Source organism: Panthera pardus, unplaced genomic scaffold (assembly GCF_024362965.1).
Source record: "Panthera pardus isolate Hobbes unplaced genomic scaffold, ASM2436296v1 HiC_scaffold_24, whole genome shotgun sequence".
NCBI classification, from domain to species: Eukaryota; Metazoa; Chordata; class Mammalia; order Carnivora; family Felidae; genus Panthera; species Panthera pardus.
Genome location: NW_026526810.1, coordinates 49261362 through 49284174, shown reverse-complemented (window position 1 = coordinate 49284174; position 22813 = coordinate 49261362).

Below are 22813 nucleotides of genomic sequence, written 5' to 3'. Positions count from 1 at the left end.
TGAAGACACGTGATGACATGTAGGGCCCCGCCACATAAACCCAGGATAATCTCATTTCAAAATCCTTAACTTAATCACATCTGCCAATACTTTTTTCAAATGAGATAACACTTACAGGGATTAAGATGTGGACATATCTTTGCGGACCATTATCAGCCTACCACTGAGTGGGTATGTAAATTTCAAAAGAAAAGTATATTACAAATAGTGCATGTCTCTGAAGACAAAGAAAGAGGTGGTGATCTATTTTGCAGAAAATATTTCTTCAACTAAGTGGCAGTTGCTGAAGTGTTTGTTTTGTGATAATTCCTTGAGCTATATAAATTTCATGCACCTTTATGTTTTGGCCTTACATATACTTATATACATATATGTGTGAATAACACATAGATACAAACATAATTAAAATCTGACAAGGAAATTATAAGGACTCAATCACCAACTGTTTTCCTATTTTTTTCTTAAAAGTGTGATCTTTTAGGAAATAAAGGAGTAAATAAATGTAGTACTTTTACTTACAATATCATAATCTCTTTTATTATAAAATTATTTTGTATTATCTACTCTGCACTCTCTCTATATCCACCTTCCATCTATATACATATATACCAATCTATTCAGACTTTCTGGATGTATGAAATTTGAAACACATGTAACTTTTTTATGGCTTTTACAATAAAAGTACATGCTTACTATTTTTAAATAATACCAAAAAGTACAAAGAATAAACAAAAAAATCACCCAAAATGTATTTTGCCAACTCAACACTAGTTCTTTCCGGCAATTTTGGGTAACTTGTTTCTCCTATGTACATTTTTGATATTGTTCAAAATTTTTTAAATAATAATCATGTAGTTAGTATTCAGAAGTAACTACAAAAATCACTTAGATGAAACATATGCATACATTATGATGAAAATAACAAAAAGAGGAATAGCTGTAGCAACTTATTTAGTACCTACCATATATTATGCATCACTGTGTATCCACATTTACTTTCTAATTATGACAATAATCTTACAAGAAAAGCATATAAAACAGAGTATCTCGTCTATTTTTAGATTGGTAAATAGTGCTTTGTGAGTTCAAGTAGCATAACCAACAAATATTGTTGGAACATACTCCCAAATATAAAAGAAGAAAAAATCTTACATGCTCCACTACCACCTAAAATGATTCAAATTCAGTTGTGATTGCATCAGATCAGTGTATTGGTATTTCATAGGTGCAGACTATTCAGTGAACTCATCATAAATTAGCTACATGTTTGTGTTCTTCCCAAATCTTGCTCTCCTTCTTCATCCTCCATTACCTAACTCCTCCCTCAAAATACATAATACGCACAAATAGTTCCTTGAGTGTTGAGGTCATAACTTACACATATTTTAATACCATACTCTGGCACAGTATCTTGTACTATAGAGTCATTCCCAAAATGCTTATTGTGAATGAACTAGTAATCAGATTTTAGTATAAAGCTATAACCATCAACTCTGCTGTCATCCACTCAGCAAGACTTAGGACCTCCACTGAAGCTGTGCCATTTTACTTGTGCAAAAGCACTGTGACCAAAATGAGAGCTTACGTTATTGAGCAGCAGTAATCCCTTCCCACTTCCCATACAACCCAATGCAACCCAATACAACCCAATCTATAGTTGTCACGTAGAAAGGTCACAAGATTGCAGTTATAAGAGCTCTCACAGCTATAGTCTTCCATAAGTGATGCCAACTGAAATTGAGAAATAGAGGCCAAATAATTATCAAAGAAAATCATGTAAGAGTCTGACCACATTATCTCCTTCAAGGCTTTAGATCTGAGAATATCATAGAGAAAAGCAATTCATAGGTAATCACATGCCTAATGCACAAATCAACACGCTAGTCTAATGCTTGACTTTACTAGATCAGTGTTTTATAAATGCAGGCAAAACAATCTAAAGCCAAAGTGGCCTCTTACCAGGGAAAGTGCATTATAAGCATGTATTTCCACAAAATTCCAAATAGTACCGATTATTTAAGTCAGTATGCATTTGAAGCAGCAACAGCCACAATGCTCAACCTGTGAGGGGAACGTCATAAATCCCATGAACTCAAAATTTAATATCCCTAGTTGTCCCAATGTAAGTAACCATCAGTGAAAGAGCATGCAACCCTTTCTCTACAGAATCTCTAAGACTAACTTTTACTGAATTTTTAAAACAGTACATAGAAAGAGTCCAAAACACACACACACACACACACACACACAGACAAGAATTTCTAAAATGTAATTTGAAAGTCATTAAAATGATAGCACCAAACAATAGTTTTTCACAATTAGAATATTCTCTCAAGTTTATATCTTCTCACTACTGTATTTTTTTTTTTTAATTTCTAGACATATTTGTGGAATTCTTATTTGGAAATACTAATATCTAGAAAAACTTTGCTCAATGGACTTCCATACAATCAGAAATGTAATTCTAAGATGTAAATATTCTTCAGGACTCATAATTATATTTTTATTCTCTGTTGAACTACTAAAAATTGTACATTTTATTTTTATTTGAATGAAATTGAAGAAAATTAATTTTTTTAACATTTATTTATTTTTTTGAGACAGAGAGAGACAGAGCATGAACGGGGGAGGGTCAGAGAGAGAGGGAGACACAGAATCTGAAACAGGCTCCAGGCTCTGAGCTGTCAGCCCAGAGCCCGACGCGGGGCTCGAACTCACGGATCGCGAGATCATGACCTGAGCCGAAGTCAGACGTTCAACCGACTGAGCCACCCAGGCGCCCCAGAAAATTAATTTTTAAGAAATGACACTTTTCAGCATTTTACTCCTACTAAATAACTAGTTCATCTTTGCAAAGCAAACTGCCCAACATTCTCAAAGAACAACTGTTTCATTATGACAAATAGGCAAATGATAACAGATATGCTTTCTTTGCCTCCGGTATACAGCAAAGAGAGAGACCAACTTGATGGACAGGGGAGAAAGATGATTTGTTCTAGAAGACAGACATGTAAGGTCAGGCATGAATTTTAGATAGGGGAACAGCTTCTCTTGTGAAAAGAGAAACAACTGGGTGATATGCACTTTCAATGTCAGAAAAAATAAAGCATTATGTCTCAACTTCAAAGTATCAAGTACTATACTATAGTTAAAACAATGGACGTGGATTTTCGGGGGAACCAAGGCCCAAGAACAAGACTTGGCTGCACTTCTTCTAGGTGTTTGCTCTGTGTGTTAACCAAATGAAGGCTCTATTCTATTTGGAGAATCATTGAAAGTACTTTAATAATCTGCTTCATTTTTGCCTTTCATCAGTTTCTTTCTTTCCTAGGAACTGGATTGATTGATTTTGATTTTGATTTGTAAGAATTTCAAAAAAGATCTTTGGTACTAAATGAAGGTACCCAATTTTTCAGGTACTGGAAATATTTTGTGAAGATGCATCCTTTCCACTGAGTTACTAAAGAAGTTAATTGGCCTCTCAAGTAATAGGTTTGGTTTAGAGGACTGATGCCAGGTTACAAAGTGTTGGCTAACTCAGATCTATATCTTTCAAGCTTAATGAACAGTCTCTGTTCAGCTTCCAAACACTCCTTATGGTTAATACTTGATAGAGCACAATATTTTCACCCAGAAAGGGAAGTTCAATACATGTACTCATAACTCCTAATTGAATAGCCAATTTAGAGTTAAAATTTAGTTTATATGTCTCTAGTAATTTATATGTTTGGGGGAATTCTAGGTTCACTAGATTTTGTACTCTGGGCACTTGCATAAAATGTGCTGCCAGAACATGCATGATTGATTTGGTTTCGTTGCTGATACTTGCAAAATCTTGATTTCCCCTGACTTTCCATATGGCAAGCTAGTAGAGAAATATAATAGTGACAATATCATAGCACTTTTCTCTGAGGAGCTCAAAGTATTTTCCAACATTAATCCTCACAGCATTCCTATGAAGTTAGCCAGCAGAGAGACTACTTCTATTTTAGAGGAGGTATGAAAGTCTTCCATGGATACATTATTTATCCAGAGTTTTGTAGGTTATCAATGGAAAAGCAGGATGAGAATTAGATTTCTCATATCTTGGATAACCTTATAATTTATTGTTCAAACTCTTGCACTATGAAAGTGAAAAGGGCATAATTAATAATTACGCCAAGACAATAGTCATAAGCTGAGACATACAGACACGCTACCGATAGCCCAGTGAATGGAATGATGACAAAGCCACAATGCCTACTAGAAAGTAATTGGGTTAAGACAGGAATATTGAACTTATTGATAAAAATAAAATGTGTGAGAACATAAAAATTCACAGGACTTGCTTCATTACTTCATTATAATAAAATTCTATGATGAGTAGTTGCTGCATTTACTTTCAATCTTGTACCATGCATTTTTTAGAAAATAGTTGAAATTATACTTTATATGTAATTTAGTATTCAGTTTTTAATTTGACAATCAAAATAATTTTCCAATTTACTAAAAATGCCTTATAAACTTCAAAAATTATCAAGTTCAAATATATGAATACACCATAATCAACATAACCATAATCTCATTATTGTTTTTAACTTTTTAGATTTACGAATAGTACTCCAATGAGAGTTTTACCATACCTTTTTTAATACATCTCTGATAATTTCATTAGGATATATTTCTTTGATTTTCTCTAATTATATTGTGAGTCTTTACTTATATATCTAATTCTTTATGCTTTTATTGGTACTTGTTTGGGTATTAGGTTGAAAGAAAAAAATCAGATGTTCTGTCACTGTTACGAAAAAAATTCTGTGGCACAAAAACAGACACCTAGATGAATGCAACAGAATAGAGGACCCGAAATGGACCCACAGATGTAGGGCCAACTAATCTTTGACAAAGCAGGAAAGAATATCCAATGGAGTAAAGACAGTCTCTTCAGCAAGTGGTGCTGGGAAAACTGAACAGCGACATGCAGAAGAATGAACCTGGACCACGTTCTTACACCATACACAAAAATAAACCCAAATGGATGAAAGACCTAAATGCAAGACAGGAAGCCATCAAAATCCTCAAGGAGAAAGCAGCCAAAAACCTCTATAACCTCGACCACAGCAACTTCTTTTTCCACATGTCTCTGGAGGCAAAAATGGAACTACTGGGACCTCACCAAAATAAAAAGTTTCTGCACAATGAAGGGAACAATCAGCAAAACTAAAAGGCAACTGATGGAATGGGAAAAGACATTTGCAAATGACATATCAGATCAAGGGTTAGTATCCAAAATCTATAGAGAACTTATCAAACTCAACACCCAAAAAACAAATAATCCAGTGAATAAATGGGCAAAATACATGAATAGACACTTCTTCAAAGAAGTTGGACATCCAGATGGCCAACCAACACATGAAAAATGCTCAAATCACTCATTATCTGGGAAATACAAATCAAAACCACAATGAAATACCACCTCACACCTGTCAGAGTGGCTAACATTAACAACTCAGGCAACAACACATATTGGCGAGGATACAGAGAAAGAGGATCTCTTTTGCACTGCTGGTAAGAATCCAAACTGGTGCAGCCACTCTGGAAAACAGTATGGAGGTTCCTCAAAAAATTAAAAATAGAATTACCCTATGACCCAGCAATTACACTACTAGGTATTTATCCAAGGGATACAGGTATGCCGTTTCGAAGGGGCACATGCACCCCAATATTATAGCAGCACTATCAACGATAGCCAAAGCATGGAAAGAGCCTAAATGTCCATCGATGGATGAATGGATAAAGAAGATGTGGTGTATATATAAAATGGAGTATTACTTGGCAATCAAAAAGAATGAACTCTTGCCATTTGCATCTATGTGGAATGGAACTGGAGGGTACTATGCTAAGTGAAATTAGTCAGAGAAAGACAAATATCATTGACTTCACTCATATGAGGACTTTAAGAGAAAAAACAGATGAACATAAGTGAAGGGAAGCAAAAATAATATAAAAACAGGGAGGAGGACAAAACATAAGAGACTCTTAAATATACAGAACAGAGGGTTGCTGGAGGGGTTGTGGGAACGGAGATGGGCTAAATGAATAAGGGGCATTAAGGAATCTATTCCTGAAATCATTGTTGCACCATATGCTAACTAGCTTGGATGTAAATTAAAAAATAAATACATTATTAATAAGGAATGTGCTGTTCACATTACCCCCCCAAAAAAAATCTGTGATTAGATTTATCAATATTTCATTTTTATTTTTTCAGTTTTATATCAATACATTTTTAATTAATAAAGTCATTTTTATTTTACTTTTCAAAGGGATTCTTTTACATTCTAATTTGAGGTTTTTGGTATGAATTATTTTCTTTGATATTGATTCTCTTCTTTATTCATTTCAAGCATTTAATACTATGTACAAAATTCTGAGCAGATCTATGATCTTATCCCCCAAATCCTGATGCAAAGTGTTAGAAATTTCCTAAATTACCTCTATTCTTTTTTGAACTTACCTTTTGAAGATCTCACCTGGTCAATGGTCTTACATAGTGCTCTCACTTTTTTGATTTTCTAGATTACCTATAATTTTTAAGTTCTTAACTCTGAATTTATTGATATTTGGCATGATTATATTAGTCCTTAATCTTGAGATGTTTTTAGTTTTTCTTACCTAAATTGTGGATACTTATTTCCAGTTTGGGAATATTTTGTTATAAATAAAGAATACCATATGGGGTGTCTGGGTGGCTCAGTCAGCTGAGCATCCGACTTCTGCTCAGGTCATGGGTTTGAGCCCCATGTTGGGCTCTGCCCCAAAAGCTCAGAGCCTGGAGCCTGCTTCAGATTCTGTGTCTCTCTCTCTCTCTGCCCCTCCCCTGCTGGCAATCTCTTTCTCTCAAAAATAAATAAACTTAAAAAAAAAGATGAATACTATACAGTTTGAATTTTTCTATGTAATTGTTATTTCAGGGATATTTACTGACATATGTATAAGAAAGATAATATGGGTAAATATGTGCATGTTCAGTTTGTAAAGATTTTAGTCTTGAATTCTACTCTGAAATTAATATAGCTCATCTGATTTGATTCTTCTTTCCATTAAATGGGTATGTCTTCGTCCATCTTTAGCTCCTTACCCCCTGACAAATACTTGTCTTATTTCACTGGATTTTAAGATTATTTTCGTAAGCATCATAGGGCAAGAGATTGCTTTTTACTAATTCATTCTGGTATTCTTTGCCTTCTGGTATAGTAATAAAACCATTTACAATTGTCATCTTCCCTAATATTTTCTTGGATTTTATCATGTTTTCTATGCTTTGGGATGTTTTATATTGTACCTGAATTTTACCTTGTGTTCTGTTCTTGCAATCGAGTGAGAAAGTCTTTACATATTTTTAATGGCCTCAATTCTATAAAAAACTCCCTGGGGCAAATATCAGAGAATGATCATTCAATCAGGTCACACTATAGGATTGGTGGGAGGAATTGAGCCAGCCAAGTCTGTGACAGTATCTTAATTCCACTGTTTACTAGCTAGAACAGTGGCTTCTTCAATGGGATGGATGGATGTACTCCAGGGATAGAAAAGATTATCTAATTGGGTGCTGAAAAAATATTGTAAAAATTTTATTTACATTTACTTTTAAATCTAAAAATTGGGAAGGAGAATAAGCTTTCCTAACATTACCATATATAATCACACCATTGTCCCCAATTAGTTGATACATCGAAAATTTGTGTTTTATCCACAGCAACTAACCACTCCTGAGGACGATGGGAGTTCTACCTTGCAAAGGGGACGGCAATAGTTTCTTTTTTTTATTTGTTATCTTTCAGCACATCATGATCTATTGCAACTGATGTGTACTCATTTAAATAGTTGTAACTAACTAACCTTGATAACATAATCAAGTAAATTAAGATTTTTGAAAAAATATTTAACATAATTTTAGTTACGCAAAAAGAAGAAAAAAAGGGCAAAACTGGTGTTTTCCCTCCTTTTCAAATAAGCCAAGTCTTTGTCAGCCTTATTTCTAGGGTCAACACTGACAATCTAAACCTATCTGACAAAAGTTAGCCAAAATTATTTTAATTATCAAGAAAATCTTTAAATGGATTTATTCCCATAAATTTCCTTAATGATAGATGAAATGATAGAAATGATAGAAAAGGAAATTAAATACACTTAAAATTATTATTGCTTTATTATCACTTAATTTTCATATTACATTTATATTTCCATGGAGCACATGTACACTTGTAAGTTATATATGCTCAGTTTGCATAAAATGCTTTTACTCAGAGGGATTCAATGAACAAGGTTGGAAACCTTTGACATTTGGTCTTCTCCAGAGCCAGGAATATGTTTACACGGCTTATCCCTATATTCCCAATGCCCAGATCTACATACCATGTTATTCAATTCAAGAACATATACTTTTTGCTGTGAACTAATCCCTAAAGATTTTTTCTATTCTCGGGGCACCTGGGTGGCTTAGTCGGTTAAGCATCTGACTTCGGCTTAGGTCATGATCTCATGGTTTGTGGGTAGATCCCTGCATCAGGCTCTGTGCTGACAGTTCAGAGCCTGAAGCCTGTTTCAGATTCTGAATCTCCCTATCTCTCTGACCCTCCCCTGCTTGTGCTCTCTCTCTCTCATAAATAAATAAACATTTAAAAAATATATTTTTTTCTATTCTATTGTGAATTAAGAATTAGTAATGATTCAGTGATTAAAGATAATTTGTAATAATTTCCTGGTTCTGTGTCTACATTTTCATGAGTAATGCATGGTAATCAGTACATGTTACTACTTTATTCTGCACTCTTTCTGGAATTTCTGGTGCCCCTGGAATTTTCCAGGATTTCAGGACATCTTCTTTCTAGGATTCTAGGATATCTGGGCATTGGATTTGGCAGCAACATTTCCTCATGGAGTCAAAAATAAAGTCATGAGGGGTGCCTGGGTGGCTCAGTTGGTTATGACTCTTGGTTTCAGCTCAGGTCATGATCTCACTGGTCATGAGTTCAAGCCCCACTTCAGGCTCTGCTCTGTCAGTGTGGAGCCTACTTGGCATTCTCTCTCTCTCTCTCTCTCTCTCTCTCTCTCTCATTCTCTGGCCCTCCTCCACTTGTTCTCTCTCTCAAAATAAACTTAATTTTTTTTAAATAAAGTAATGAACAAAAAATTCCTAAAATGTTTGCAAATGAGATATCCACTGGAGGAAAAAAAAGTACACTTGACCCATGAATGGTGGTGGGTCCAGGGGTGCCAGCCCCTGGAAAATTGAATACAAATTTTGCCTCCCCAAAAACTTAACTACTAATACCATACTCTTGATTGGAAGTCTTACCAATAGCATAAACAATTAACACATATTTTGTATGCTATTTGTATCATATATGTATTCTTATAACGTTATTAAGAAAATCCTATGGAAGCGAAAATACAGCATTGTACTATATTTACCTAAAAAAAAAATCACCCATATAAGCGGATCTGCACAGTTCAAATGCATGTTGTTCAAGGCCAACAGTAAAATAGAAAAAAAAAATCACCTTACTTGATATGTATTATGTTTAAGCACTAATGATGAAATATGAGTAACCTATAGTACAGTCATTTGAAAAACAACATAAGAGCTTCAAAATTTGTGAGGCTACAAAAGCTGGTGCCACTTTATAACCCATGGAAAAAAATTGTTTTCTGTAATATTAGATTCGCCAACATGCTTTCCAGGATGATATTCACTGATTCGTAAATTCATGCTATTAAATTACGGCAACTGTTGCTTTTGTTTTGCCTTTAAGAATAGTACTTCTCCCAGATCAAATATGTCAAATGATTCTGAGACACTGACAGTTAGGTTTTACTTAAGATACATGCCATCTACACATAGAAACTGTATTTATAGCATGAATACATATACACACACATAGGAACGCACACACACAGATCTCTTGTATGTAGGAATCAAAAGCACTATCCATATGCTAAGCACCATGGATGCAAAGGAGAGTGAACTATCAGTGTAACTAGGGAGACCAGCATATAATCCAATCATTCAAAAACTGTATATAAATAGAAGTAAAAATAACATATGACAAAATGACAAGAAAAAAAAAGTCCCAAGTTCAACATAGAGATGGTATGGTGAATAAGGGCACATCCAAAGATTCAGGGAGGAGTTAACTCTGGAAGGAATATGAGAAAAATACAAGGGGAAAATGGCCATCAGGCAAGAGAGTGATTGCAGTAGGAAGTTGTAATGCATGGTGAAGTGTGTAGATTTCATCCTATTGTCAGTTGTGAACTACTGAAAGGTTTTAGGAGACTGAAGTAAAGGTAAATAATATGATCAAATTTGCATTTCCATAGATAACTCTCATACTAAAGTGAAGGTATGGCTGAAAGTGTCTTGCTTATTTATTTTTTCCACATGTGCTTCATAAACAGGTTGTCTGAGTTCTAAATGAAAACCTGTGACAGATTGAGTTTTTTGATTAATTTAGGGAGACTTTCTAAAAATTTCTATTATTGAATCTTCTTTATCATCTTTGCCCATCAAAAGAATTTTAGATTTTCTTCTTATACATACTTTTCACTTATGTTTTTCCTTAGTTTTTCCTAGTTATTATTAATAGAAAGAGAAAGTATTGATGTCCCTATGTTAATTTCATCACCAGTCACATTTTAAATTTGATTATGGATGTTTTAGTTAATTATGATAGGTTTTAAAATAAATTTAAAATATTTATAAATAATATAAATCTTGCCTCTTTCCAAATTGCCTATTTCTTATATCTTCCATGTTTTATTATTGTGCCCATTTTGCATAATACTAAATAATATGGAATGATATAACATGCAAAAAATAGTATGTTTAGAATTAACAACCTTAACTTTTTTTTCCTGAATTTAATGAAATTCTTCTCCTGTTTAAAAATGGTTCTGAATTTTGGGTTAAATTACTTGTTTTATTATTTTTATTTTCTATTTTATTATCTATTTATTATCTGTTGCCATTCTGCTAAGATCATTTAATTGGTTATGAGGGTTGAAGTTTCTGAAGATGACCATTGTTGCTTTCCTTTGACCTATTAATATGGTGAATTACACTAAAGTATTTCCTAATAGTCACCATTATCACTACTGATGACTTCCACTTGATAATGAAGTATGATATTAATGTGCTTTGGACGTTTCATTGAAAAATTGATCATTAGAATATTTGCATATTAATATTCATAAGTGAGATAATCCTGCAATTTATTCTGTGTGGGGAGTGGGAAGAGAACGTATATTCAACTATCAGTTTTGGTGTCAAAACAATAATCATTCATAAATAGTTTTGGAAGTATTTTCATTTTCTGTGCTTAGAAACATTGAAGGCTAGGGATCTCTCTCTCTCTCTCTCTCTTTCTCTGTCATTTAGTCCTGCTAACTGATACATTGTTTTTTTCATCAAAAGCCAGATACTGAAATAAAAAATTAGATACCTCCTTCCAAAGAAGTTGTAATTTTCTTTTGGCTTGGAGGCAGATGATCTTGGTCCAGAGACCAACATGAAATGTGCGAGGTTTGATTTCCATCCTTTTAGGGAATGATTCTCCTTTCTAGTTTGCTGGTTCTTTTCTAGGGATTAGCTTTCCAGAACTCTCAGTTCCTAGGATGATGCCTAGGCCCTCTTCCTTGGTGGCCCCTAAATTCTAAATTTTGCCTATCCTTTTGTTTACTTTTTTATTTTAGTCAGTTAAATGTCATTTTGTTTCTCTGTCTCTCACCCTCTGGAACTAGGGAATCATAAAAAGTTTTGAGGGAAGAAGCCATACAGAATGTCCTAGCAATTCCCCTTCTATTGGCCCATTACCCTCTGTCTACCTTGGTAGTCAAGCATTCCATTTTTGTCTATGTAGATCTATGAGATTTTTACAGCTTTTGAGCCACTTTCTTCCTGCCTATCTGCTCAGCAAATGTTATCAAATGAAAAGAGGAGAAGAATGCTGGGATCACATCAATGTGTTTCTTTCATCTCTGGGAATATGGACATTCATTTCTGACTGCTACAATTAGTATCTGAGACCTTTAAATAGTCACTTATTTTTAATTAATTTTATCCAACTTTCATAATTGTTCTTGCCAAGTATAATGGCTTGATACAATTTTTTTTTTTTTGTCATAGCTGGACTTGTAAGTGAAAAAACTTTATTTTTTTCAAAGTTTATTTATTTATTTTGAGAGAAAGAGAGAGAGAGAGAAAGAGAGAAAGACAGGGAGAGAGAGAGGGAGAGAGAGAGGGAGGGAGAGAGGGAGGGAGGGAGAGAGAGAGGGAGAGAGAGAGGGAGAGAGAGAGAGAGAGGGAACCCCAAGCAGGCTGCACACTGTTAGCACAGAGCTTGATGCAGGGCTCAAACTCAAGAACCGCAAGATCATGAGCTAAGCCAAAACCAAGAGTCAGATGCTTAACTGAATGAGCGACCCAGGCACCCCTGGAAGTAGAAAACTTTAAATGACATTGAGTTGTCAGTACCTTCATGTCTTAATATATTTCTACCTAAAAATATCTGTGTATGCTGCTTTGTTTGGCTTTTTGTTCATCTGTTTGTTGAGAGGAAAATATAAATACGTTTATAACTCTCTGTGTTAATAAGATATTGATTTTCTAACTCTTCTGGAAATGTTGGTCATTTATGTCTTACTAAGAAAAAACAATCTTATCATCCAGGGTTTCCAACAGACCCTTGAACAGTATGGGGGTTAAGGGGTACCAACCCCACACACAGTTGAAAACCTATGTATAACTTTTACCTACCCCAAAACTTAACCTAATCTTGCTTACAGCTGACTGGAATTCTAAACAGTAATATAACCATTCAATTGACACATCATTTATATATGTGTTATATATTCTTAAAATAATTGAAGCTAGACAAAAGAAAATGTTATTAAGAAAATAATCAAGAAAAAGTACATTTACAGTACTGCACTGTACTCATCTAAATAAATCCACATATAGGTGGAGCTGCACTGTTCAAACCCATGTTGTTTGAGGGTCAATCTGTATTTGCAAAAGTTAAGAAAGTGATTTTGTGTAATGAGTTAATTTGATCAATATGATTATTTTTCCATTTCTCTTCAATGTTTATTATGGATTTATTGCTTGTTTATCTAGAATGGAACGCTGAAGAATTATTTTACTGTTATAAATTGTTTTTTTTTATTTTACTGAAAGAACCAATTCCTGGGTTTCTTTGTTACCTTATCATTATATTTTCAAATTATGAATTCCTGCTTCAGTTAAAAAAATGTTATCATTCCTTTGAGATTATTTTGTTAGCATTTTACATTTTTTCATTGGCTGTGTTATTCAATATGTAACTTATGAAAATATAGAAGGAGGAGGAGGAGGAGGAGGAGGGGGAGAAATTGGAAGAGGAGGGGAAGAAGAAGAAGAAAATATATAATAGGATTTATAAGGATACAAGAAATAAAGGGTATGGGCTTTGAGACTTACATTTGCAAACACAATGAAATAACTATTACCAATATCACTCTCTGGCCATAAAGAAAATTACAAAACTAAATAAAATATGTGCAACAATGTATGTTGGGCCAGTTTTGTCTGTCTTGAAATAACTCTAAATATTTTTCATACTTGTTATCTCTCTATTCTTTTCCATTTTGTTTGCTTGATTTTTTTCCTGCTTCTACTCCACTTAAGTAAATTTTGAAAATGTCTTCTCCATTTTGCTACTGTAATACATGCTTTGAAATTAAAGATATCTATTTCTTCATTTTTTCCTAAGCTCACTTTTAGTATATTTCATATATCATATATCTACCTTAAGCCCTACTATTATTTTGCTTTTGATTATTTATATCATAGGAGTCCTACTGTTTGGGAAGTTGCTTGTTTTGATTTTAAGGGACAGTGTATTTTTTCATTAGCTTGCTACCTAATGGTAATTAATGTGGTATGTATTCTTGTCTAACTTCTGTTATGTTGCCCTGCTGCTTTTCTGTATTTAACTTGAAGAAAATTTTGCACAGGCCCAATGGTAGTATCTTTTTGATTATTACCTATGAATGGGCCCATTTTTACCTATGTTATTTGTTAAAATGGTAAAGTAGATAAAGCAGAGTAAACTATGTCAACAGGCAGCATAAATTAAGCTTTATATTCCCTGAACATTTTCTATGTCATTTAAATACCTATAAAAGTTATGATTACACCAACTAGTAAGAATATAAAAAGGACTCTGAAAAGAATTATATAATAAATTGATTTTTTAACCCAATCCAGTGCTTCAACAATCTGGACAGGGAGATGAGATATCAAAATCAGGCTGACTATAAGGTAATGTGAATGAGGTATAAGTAAGGTGAATCCAGTGACTATGAGTTGCATACCTATGTCATTTACAGTTCATGGATTGGAAGCCACCATTTTTTAGCATAACTCTATAAAAGTGCCAACTTTTCCATCATATTAATTTTAAAAAATCACCTTGAATACCTGCAGCTCTAGATCTCCTTTTCTAATCAAAAGGTGTGTCAAGTAAAAAACTTGGGAAAGTAGCTACAATTCACTCATACTGATAACCCCATTCCCTTAAGAGAGCACAGTCATTTTCATATCATTCTTCCTTTTTTCTTTTCTTTCTTTTCTTTTTTTTAACCTGGAAAACTTTTTTTTTTTTTTAAATGGTACAGAGGTGATGTAAATCGAAACTATAATAATCATACTTTAGCGGTGTTAGCTCTTGGTCAGAGCCCATCCAAAGTGTTGCTACAAGCCTGGCATTGAGCAAGCAGCTCTTAACAGGGGTCAGCACCACTCCAAAGTGACTTCTGCCCCAGGAAGATAGCCACACAGAACAATGAGACTGCAGCCCTGCAGTGGGCTGATGGCAGAAACCTGGTCTGATTGTAGGCTCACCCACCAATGAAAGCTTCTCAGGCACAACACAGGAAAAGCACTCTACAATTTGGTGCAACTGTATCTCTGGCAAACAGGTCTGACTCAGCTCAAGCCCAAGGCAGCCCCAGACTAGCCCACTAACAACACAGGGAGCAAACACTGCCCCAAACAGGCAAAGAGCCACTGCTGACTGGACAGGAGGCAAACTGGCTGAGCCACAACAGCAGGGTACACACACCACACATAGGAAACACCCCTGAAGCACCAGGTTCTGGTGAACAGGGGGCACTGCACTATAGGGCACTAGAGAACTTCTTCATAAAGCCACATTTCAAGAATAGATGTGACTTTCCTAACACACAGAAACAGAGGGCTACACAAAATGAGGAGGCAGACAAATATGTCCCAAAGGAAAGAACAGGACAAAATTACAGTAAGAGACCTAAGAGAAACAGATAAAAGTAATATGCCAGAGAGAAAATTTAAAGTAATGGTCCTAAAGATACTCATGGGACTTGACAAAAAAGTGGAAAATCTCAGCTAAGACTCTCAATTAGTAGATAGAAAACATAAAAAAGAACCAAAGATGAAGAACTCAATAAATGAAATTAAAAATATACTAGAGTGAATAAACAATAGACTAGAAGAAGCAGAAGAACATATCAGTGACCTGGAAGACAAAGTAATGGAAAGTAATCAAACTAAACAGGGGAGAAGGGAAAAAAATAAGATGAAAATAGACTTACAGAACTCCGCTATTAACAGTGAGTGTAATAGCATTCTCATTACATGGATTTCAGAAGGAGAAGAAAGAAAAAAGGGGAAAGAAAATTTATTTTAAGAAATAATAGCTAAAGGCTTCCTGAATCTGGTGAAGGAAACAGAAATCCAGATCCAGGTGAAGGAAATTAACAGTACACTTATACTGATGAGCACTGAGTAATGTATTAGATTGTGGAATCACTATTTTCTATACCGGAAAGTAATACAACACTGTATGTTGACTATACTTGGTTTAAAATAAAATGAAAAATAAAAAATATATAAAATTCACAAAAGAACTTTAAGTGATTTTATTAGCTAAATTGAAAATGGAACCAAACATTTTAAAAAATTGCCCTTAAAAATTATTTTTAGGGGCACCTGGGTGGCTGAGTCTATTAAGCGATGACTTCAACTCAGGTTATCTCATGGTTCCTGAGTTCAAGCCCTGTGTCAGGCTCTGTACTGACAGCTCAGAGCCTGGTGCCTGCTTCAGATTCTGTACCTCACTCTCTCTCTTTCTTTGTCTCTCACAATTGAGTAAGTGTTAAAAAAAATTAGAAATTATTTTTAAATGTGCAACTTTCACAGACTAAGATTTCTTATTTCAACCCTGAATTTGAGTGCACTGTTTTTTATTTTAATATGTTGTACATTAAAATGAAATATATCAATTACTTTTTTTAATTTTTTAAATGTTTATTAATTTTTGAGAGAGAGAAAGAGAGAGAGAGAGTGCAAACAGGGGAGGGACAGAGAGAGAGGGAAACACAGAATCTGAAGCAGGCTCCAGGCTCTGAGCTGTCAGCACTGAGCCCAACACAGGGCTCAAACTCACAGACCATGAGATCATGACCTGAGCCGAAGTTGGACGCTTAACCGACCAAGCCACCCAGGCGCACCATAAATTATTTTCAATAATCTTATTTATACTCAAAAGAAACACTAAAAAAACAAACAAAACAAAACAAAACAAAAAACCCTTAATGCCCACTGATAGTTACTATAAAATTCTTTGAGCCATAGGTCCTGTATAAATTTTACTCTCTATCACCTGAAGATCATTCATCAATTCTTTCTTCTCAGCATTGTTTTTAATTTTAAGATGTTATACACATACATAAGTTAAAGAATGAGATCCTTCCTCAAATCTTGTTATATAATATGGCAATATCCAATCCTTTCCATCATCTTTGTCTTGTCCCTCCTCTGAAGATATTACTTTCAATTAATATATCATTGCTTTTGAATTTTACTTCTCTCTAAAATAAGTCTAGTACTGAAACTTCATTATTATTCATCAGCAAGTATTTTCTACTGAGTTACCACTCTGACAGCTTAGGATGTAACACTCCTTCCCTACATAATTATATCTTAGTTATGTTTTGATCAACAGTTAGCATTCATATTATTGTGACTATTGATACTCACAACTGACCCATTTAGCATAAATGACTGGATTTCTTTCCTATAAATATTTTCCCTTCTTGAGTTGGTAATTTTTTTAGTTGTCTATATATGTATCAAAATATGAGCTCCAAACTCTACTCCAATTGTCTAATGAATCTATCAAACCATTCAGAAGCATTAGGTATTTTATCAGTTTTTACCATCTTGAAGAATTCCTTCTTCAGTTCTGATTTACAATGATTGGCATTTACACATGCTCACTTCCTTAAATACCTGTAGATTCCTATGCCTTATGTCCTTCTCCTTCCCATTTACTATTCAATTTAGTGGAACATTCTTCAGTAACTTACTGAGATACTATGCATTGGTAGTATCATTTTGGATAATTGCATGTTAAATGCCTTTTATTAGTTTCTCATATGTAACTGATAGTTTCTCTAGGCAACTGTAGAAACTGATAGTTTTTACATTGGAAATAATTTCTTACTTTTATAAGATTTAGATTTTTTATCTTCTTATAACCTATTTTTGTTTTTCCTCTCAGAAAGCTAGAATTATCCTGTTTTATCTCAGTGTACTGATTTTCTTCATTAGTTTTTTGGTGTTGGTATAGGTCTATTTTGATCCACTAGGTTGAACCATGACAAATACATTCAATTTCAAAACTCATGAACTTTAATTTTTACCCGTTTTAAAAATTATTTATGTATATCATATGCCATTGAATTGTTCTTTCATTACAGATTTCTTTCATTCTATATGTTAGCTGTTGGTACTGTTGGACTAATAATTTATTTCATTAAACTTTTCTTTCCTAATTTCAAACTACCTTATTTTTACTTTCTTGGAAATGCAGTTGACTTTATCTTCAAATCAACTGTTAAGTTACACATTTTGCAATAAAATTTTTAGTTGTCAAGAATTCTATTAAAATTTTTGATAATTTATATCTTATTGTGTAAGTGTATTACTTTTTATTTCAAGTGAAGTATAGTTCACATACAATATCATATTAGTTTCAGATGTAAAACACTAATTCAACAATTATATGATTATCAAATGCTCACCATTGTAAGTGTAGTTACCATCTGTCACCATACAAAGTCATTACAATATCATTAACTATATTCCCTATGTTGTACTATATATCTGCATGACTTTTTACTTTATAAACTTTAAAACTCTAATCTCCTTCACCAATCTTGTCCATCTCCCCCACCCATCTCCATACTGGCAGCCACTAATTTGTTCTCTGGATTTAAAATTTTGTTATATTCTGTTCATTTGTTTTGTTTCTAATTTATTTCACTTAGCTTCACTTTTATCTTCTAGGTCCACCTATGTTGTTGAAAATGGCAAGATTTCTTTCTTTTTATGGCTCAATACTATCCTACTGTATGCATGTGTGCATGAGTGTGAGTGCATGTGCATGTGTGTGTAATGTCATCTTTATCCGTTCATCTATTGATGGATACTTACACTGCTTCCTCATACTGGTTATTGCAAATAATGCTGTAATAAAAATAAGTGTGCATAAAGCTTCTTGAATTAGTGTACTTATTCAGGTAAATACCCAGAAAAAAGTAGAATTGCTGAATTATATGGTATTTTTAATTTTCAGGAAACTCCCTGCTCTTTTCCATAGTGGTTGCACCAATTTATATTCCTACCAACAATGCACAATGGTTCCCATTTCTCCACGTCCTCACCAACATGTTATTTCTTCTCTTTTGATACTAGCCATTCTGACAGGTTTGAAGTGACATCTCATTGCGGTCTTCATTTGCATTTCCCTTATGGTTACTGATGCTGAGCATCTTATCATGTGCCTGTTGGCCATCTGTGTGTCTTCTTTTGAAAAATGTCCATTCAGGCTCTCTGTTCATTTTTTACTCAAATCTTTGTTTTTTGGCGTTCAGTTGTAGGAGTTCTTCATATAATTTGCATGTTAATGCATGTCATTTGCAAATATCTTCTGTCATTCAGTAGGTGGCATTTTCATTTCGTTGATGGTTTTCTTCGCTGTGCAAAAGCTCTTAAAGGAGTCTCAGTTGTTTATGCTTTTGTTACTCTTCCATAAGGTGACAAATGAAAAATATCACTAAGACTGATATCTAAGCATTTATTGCCTATGTTTTCTTTTAGAAGTTTTATTATTTCAGTTCTCACATTTAGGTCTTTAACCCATTTTGAGTTTATTTTTGTGTAAGGTATAAAAAGCAGTCTAGTTCCATTCTTTTGCATGTAGCTACCCAGTTCTCCCAACACCATTTATGGAGGAGACTGTCTTTTCCCCTTTGTATATCTTGCTGTTTTGTCATAGACTAATTGACCATAGAAGTGTGAAGTTAATTCTCAACTCTTTGTTCCGTTGCAATGATCTATGTGTCTATATTTGTGCCACTACTACCCTGATTTGACTACAGTAACTTTGTAGTAAAGTTTGAAATCTGGGAGTGTGATGCCTCCAGTTTTGTTCTTTCTCAAGATTGTTTTCACTATTCAGGGTCTTTTGTAGTTCCATACAAACTCTAGGATTATTTGTTCTAGTCCTGTGCAAAGGCTATAAGTACTTTGGGAATGAGGGCACTGTATCTGTAGATTGGTTTGGATAGTATGGAAATTTTAATATTAATTTTCCAATTCATTAACATGGTACATATTTCCATTGGTTGTGTTATCTTCAATCACTTTCCTCAGTGTCTTATAGTTTACAGAATATAGGTCTTTTACCTGCTTTAACCAAGGAGTAACCAAGTGTATTTCTAGGTATTTTATTCTTTTTGATACAATTATATATAGGATTATTTTCTTAATTTCTCTTTCTGCTTATTAGTGTACAGATTTCTGTATATTAATTTTATATTCTGCAATTTTACTGAATTTGTTTATTAGTGTTCAGAGTTTTTAGGTGGTATCTTTAGGGTTTTCTCTACATAGTATCGTGTCATCTGCAAATAGTGACCAATATCCTTACCAATCTGGATACCTGTTACTTATTTTTCTTGTCTGGTAGCTGAGGCTAAGACTTCCAGTACTAGGCCAAATGAAACTTGCATCTGTGTTCTGTTTTTCATCTTTGAGGAAAAGTTTTCAGCTTTTTACCACTGAGTATGATGTTAGCTCTAATTCTGTCTTATCTAGCCTTTATTGTGTTGAGGTATATTCCCTCTATGCCTACTTTGCTGAGAATTTCTATCATGAATGGATGTTGAATTTTGTCAAATGCCTTTTCTGTGTCTATTGAGATGACCCTATGATTTTTATCTTTTTTGTTAATGTGGCATATCATATTAATTGACTTGCAGATATTGAACCACACTTGCATCCCTAGAATAAATCTCACTTGATCATGGTGAATGAGCCTTTAAATATATTGATAAATTTGGCTTGCTGATATTTTGTAGAGGAATTTTTCATCCATTTCCAAAGGAGTATTGGCCTGCAGTTCTATTTGTTTGTAGTGTCTTTGTCTGATTTCAGTATCAGGTAATGCTGGCTTTGTAGAATGAACCTGGAAGCTTTCCATCCTCTTCAATTTTTTGGAATAGTTTGAAAAGGATAAGTACTAACACTTCTTCAAATGTCTTGTAGAATTCCCTGTGAAGCCATCTGGTCCTTGACTTTTGTTTTTTGGGACTTTATTACTGGTTCAATTTTGTTATTAGTAGTCAGTCTGTTCAGAGTTTCCCTTTCGTTCTAATTTAGTCTTAGCAGATTGTATATTTTTGGGAATTGATTCATTTCTTCTATGTTGTCCAATTTGTTGGTGTAAAATTTTTTGTAGTTCTCTCATAATCTTTTGTTTCTGTGGTATAGATTGTAACTTCTCTTTCATCATTGATTTTATTTCAGTCTTCTCTCTTTTTTTTTTGATAAGTCTAGCTAAAGTTTATCAATTTTGTTTATCTTTTCAAAGAACCAGCTCTTGGTTTCACCAATCTTTCCTATTTCTTTAAACTTCTATTTCATTTATTTCCACTCTGATCCTATTTCCTTCCTTCTACTAACTTTGAATTTTCTTTGATCTTTTTCTACTTCCTATAGGTGTAAGGTTAGGTTGTTTATGTGTGATTGCTCTTATTTCTGAAGGTAGGCCTATGTCACTACAAATTTTCCTCTTAGAACTGCTTTTGCTGCATCCCAAAGATTTGGAATCCACTTTTCATTTCTCTCAAGGTATTGTTTATTTCCTCTTTGACTTCTTTATTGACCCATTGATTGCTGAGTAGCATGTTGTTTAGCCACCATGTGTTTGTGGTTTTTTCGTATAATCAATTTCTAGTTTCATACCATTATGGTTGTAAAAAATGTTTCCAAAGGTTTCAATCATCTTAATTTTATTGAGACTTGTTTTGTAACCTAACATATGATCTATCCTGGAGAATGTTCACGATGCACTTGAAAAGAAAGTTCATTCTGCTGTTTTGGAATAAAATGTTCTGTAAATATCTGTTTAGTCCATTCTGTATTTATTTTGTGTCTGATGTGTTCATTGATTTAAGTGGGGTGTTAAAGTTCTTTAATACTATTATATTAATGTCAATATCTCATTGTACATCTGTTAGTATTTGCTTAATTTATTTAAGTGTTCCTGTACTGGGTGCATAGATATTTACAATTGTTATTTCTCATTTTATTGATTCCTTTATAATTATGTAATGCCCTTCTTTTTCTCTTATTACAGTTTTTGTTTTGAAGTTTGTTTATCTGCTATAAGTATTGTTATCCTAGCTTTTTTTTAAATGTCCTTTTGTATGGAATATTTTTCTATCCCTTTACTTATAGTCTGTAGGTCTGATGAAAGTCTCCTTGAGGTAGCATATGAATGGGTCTTCTTTTATTTTATCCATTCAGTCACCCTAAGCCTTTTGATTGAAACATTTAGTCCATTTACATTTAAAGTAATTATTGACAGGAATGTATTTTTTGCCATTTTGTTGTCTTCTGGTTGTTTCAGTAGTGCTCTTCTGTTCCTTTCTTCTCTTCCTCTCTTCTCTTGTGATTTGATTACTTGTTTTAGTGTTATGCTTATATTCCTCTCTCTTTATTTTTGTGTATCTATAATAGGTCTTTGATTTGTGGTTACCTTGAGGTTCATATACACCCTATGTATACAGTAATCTATTCTAAGTTGATGGTCACTTAAGTTCAAACACATATTAAAAGCACTACTACATTTTAATATTCCTCTCAATGCTTTATTGTTTGATATCATATCTAACATCTTTTTATTTTGTGTATCGCTTAACTAATTATAAATATATGTGATATTACTACTTTTGTTTTTAATCTTCATACCAAATGTGTAAGTGATTGATCTACTACCTTTAGTATATATTTGCTTTTATCAGTGAAATCTTTAACAAATTTCTTATTGCTAGTTATGACATTTTCTTTTCCACTTACACAAGTCCCTTAAACTTTTCTTATAAGGTTGGTATGGATATATTATTTTATCTCTGAGAACATTAATGATAATCTTCTTTCCTCCCTGTATAAATTCTATTTACTTCTAATGTTTTATTTTTGTCTCTGTATTTCATTTTACTGGTTATCCCAAGATATTCACAGTTCTTAGTTATCTGTTTATGTTCAAGAACAATGTAATAAATTTTGATAGTAGTCTCTAAGTTCATGAGTAATAATTTTCAACTGTGGCTTCACCATGGAGTAATCTACATGGATGATTTCCTTGGGAAAGTGCTTCATAACATACCCTATAGCCTATTC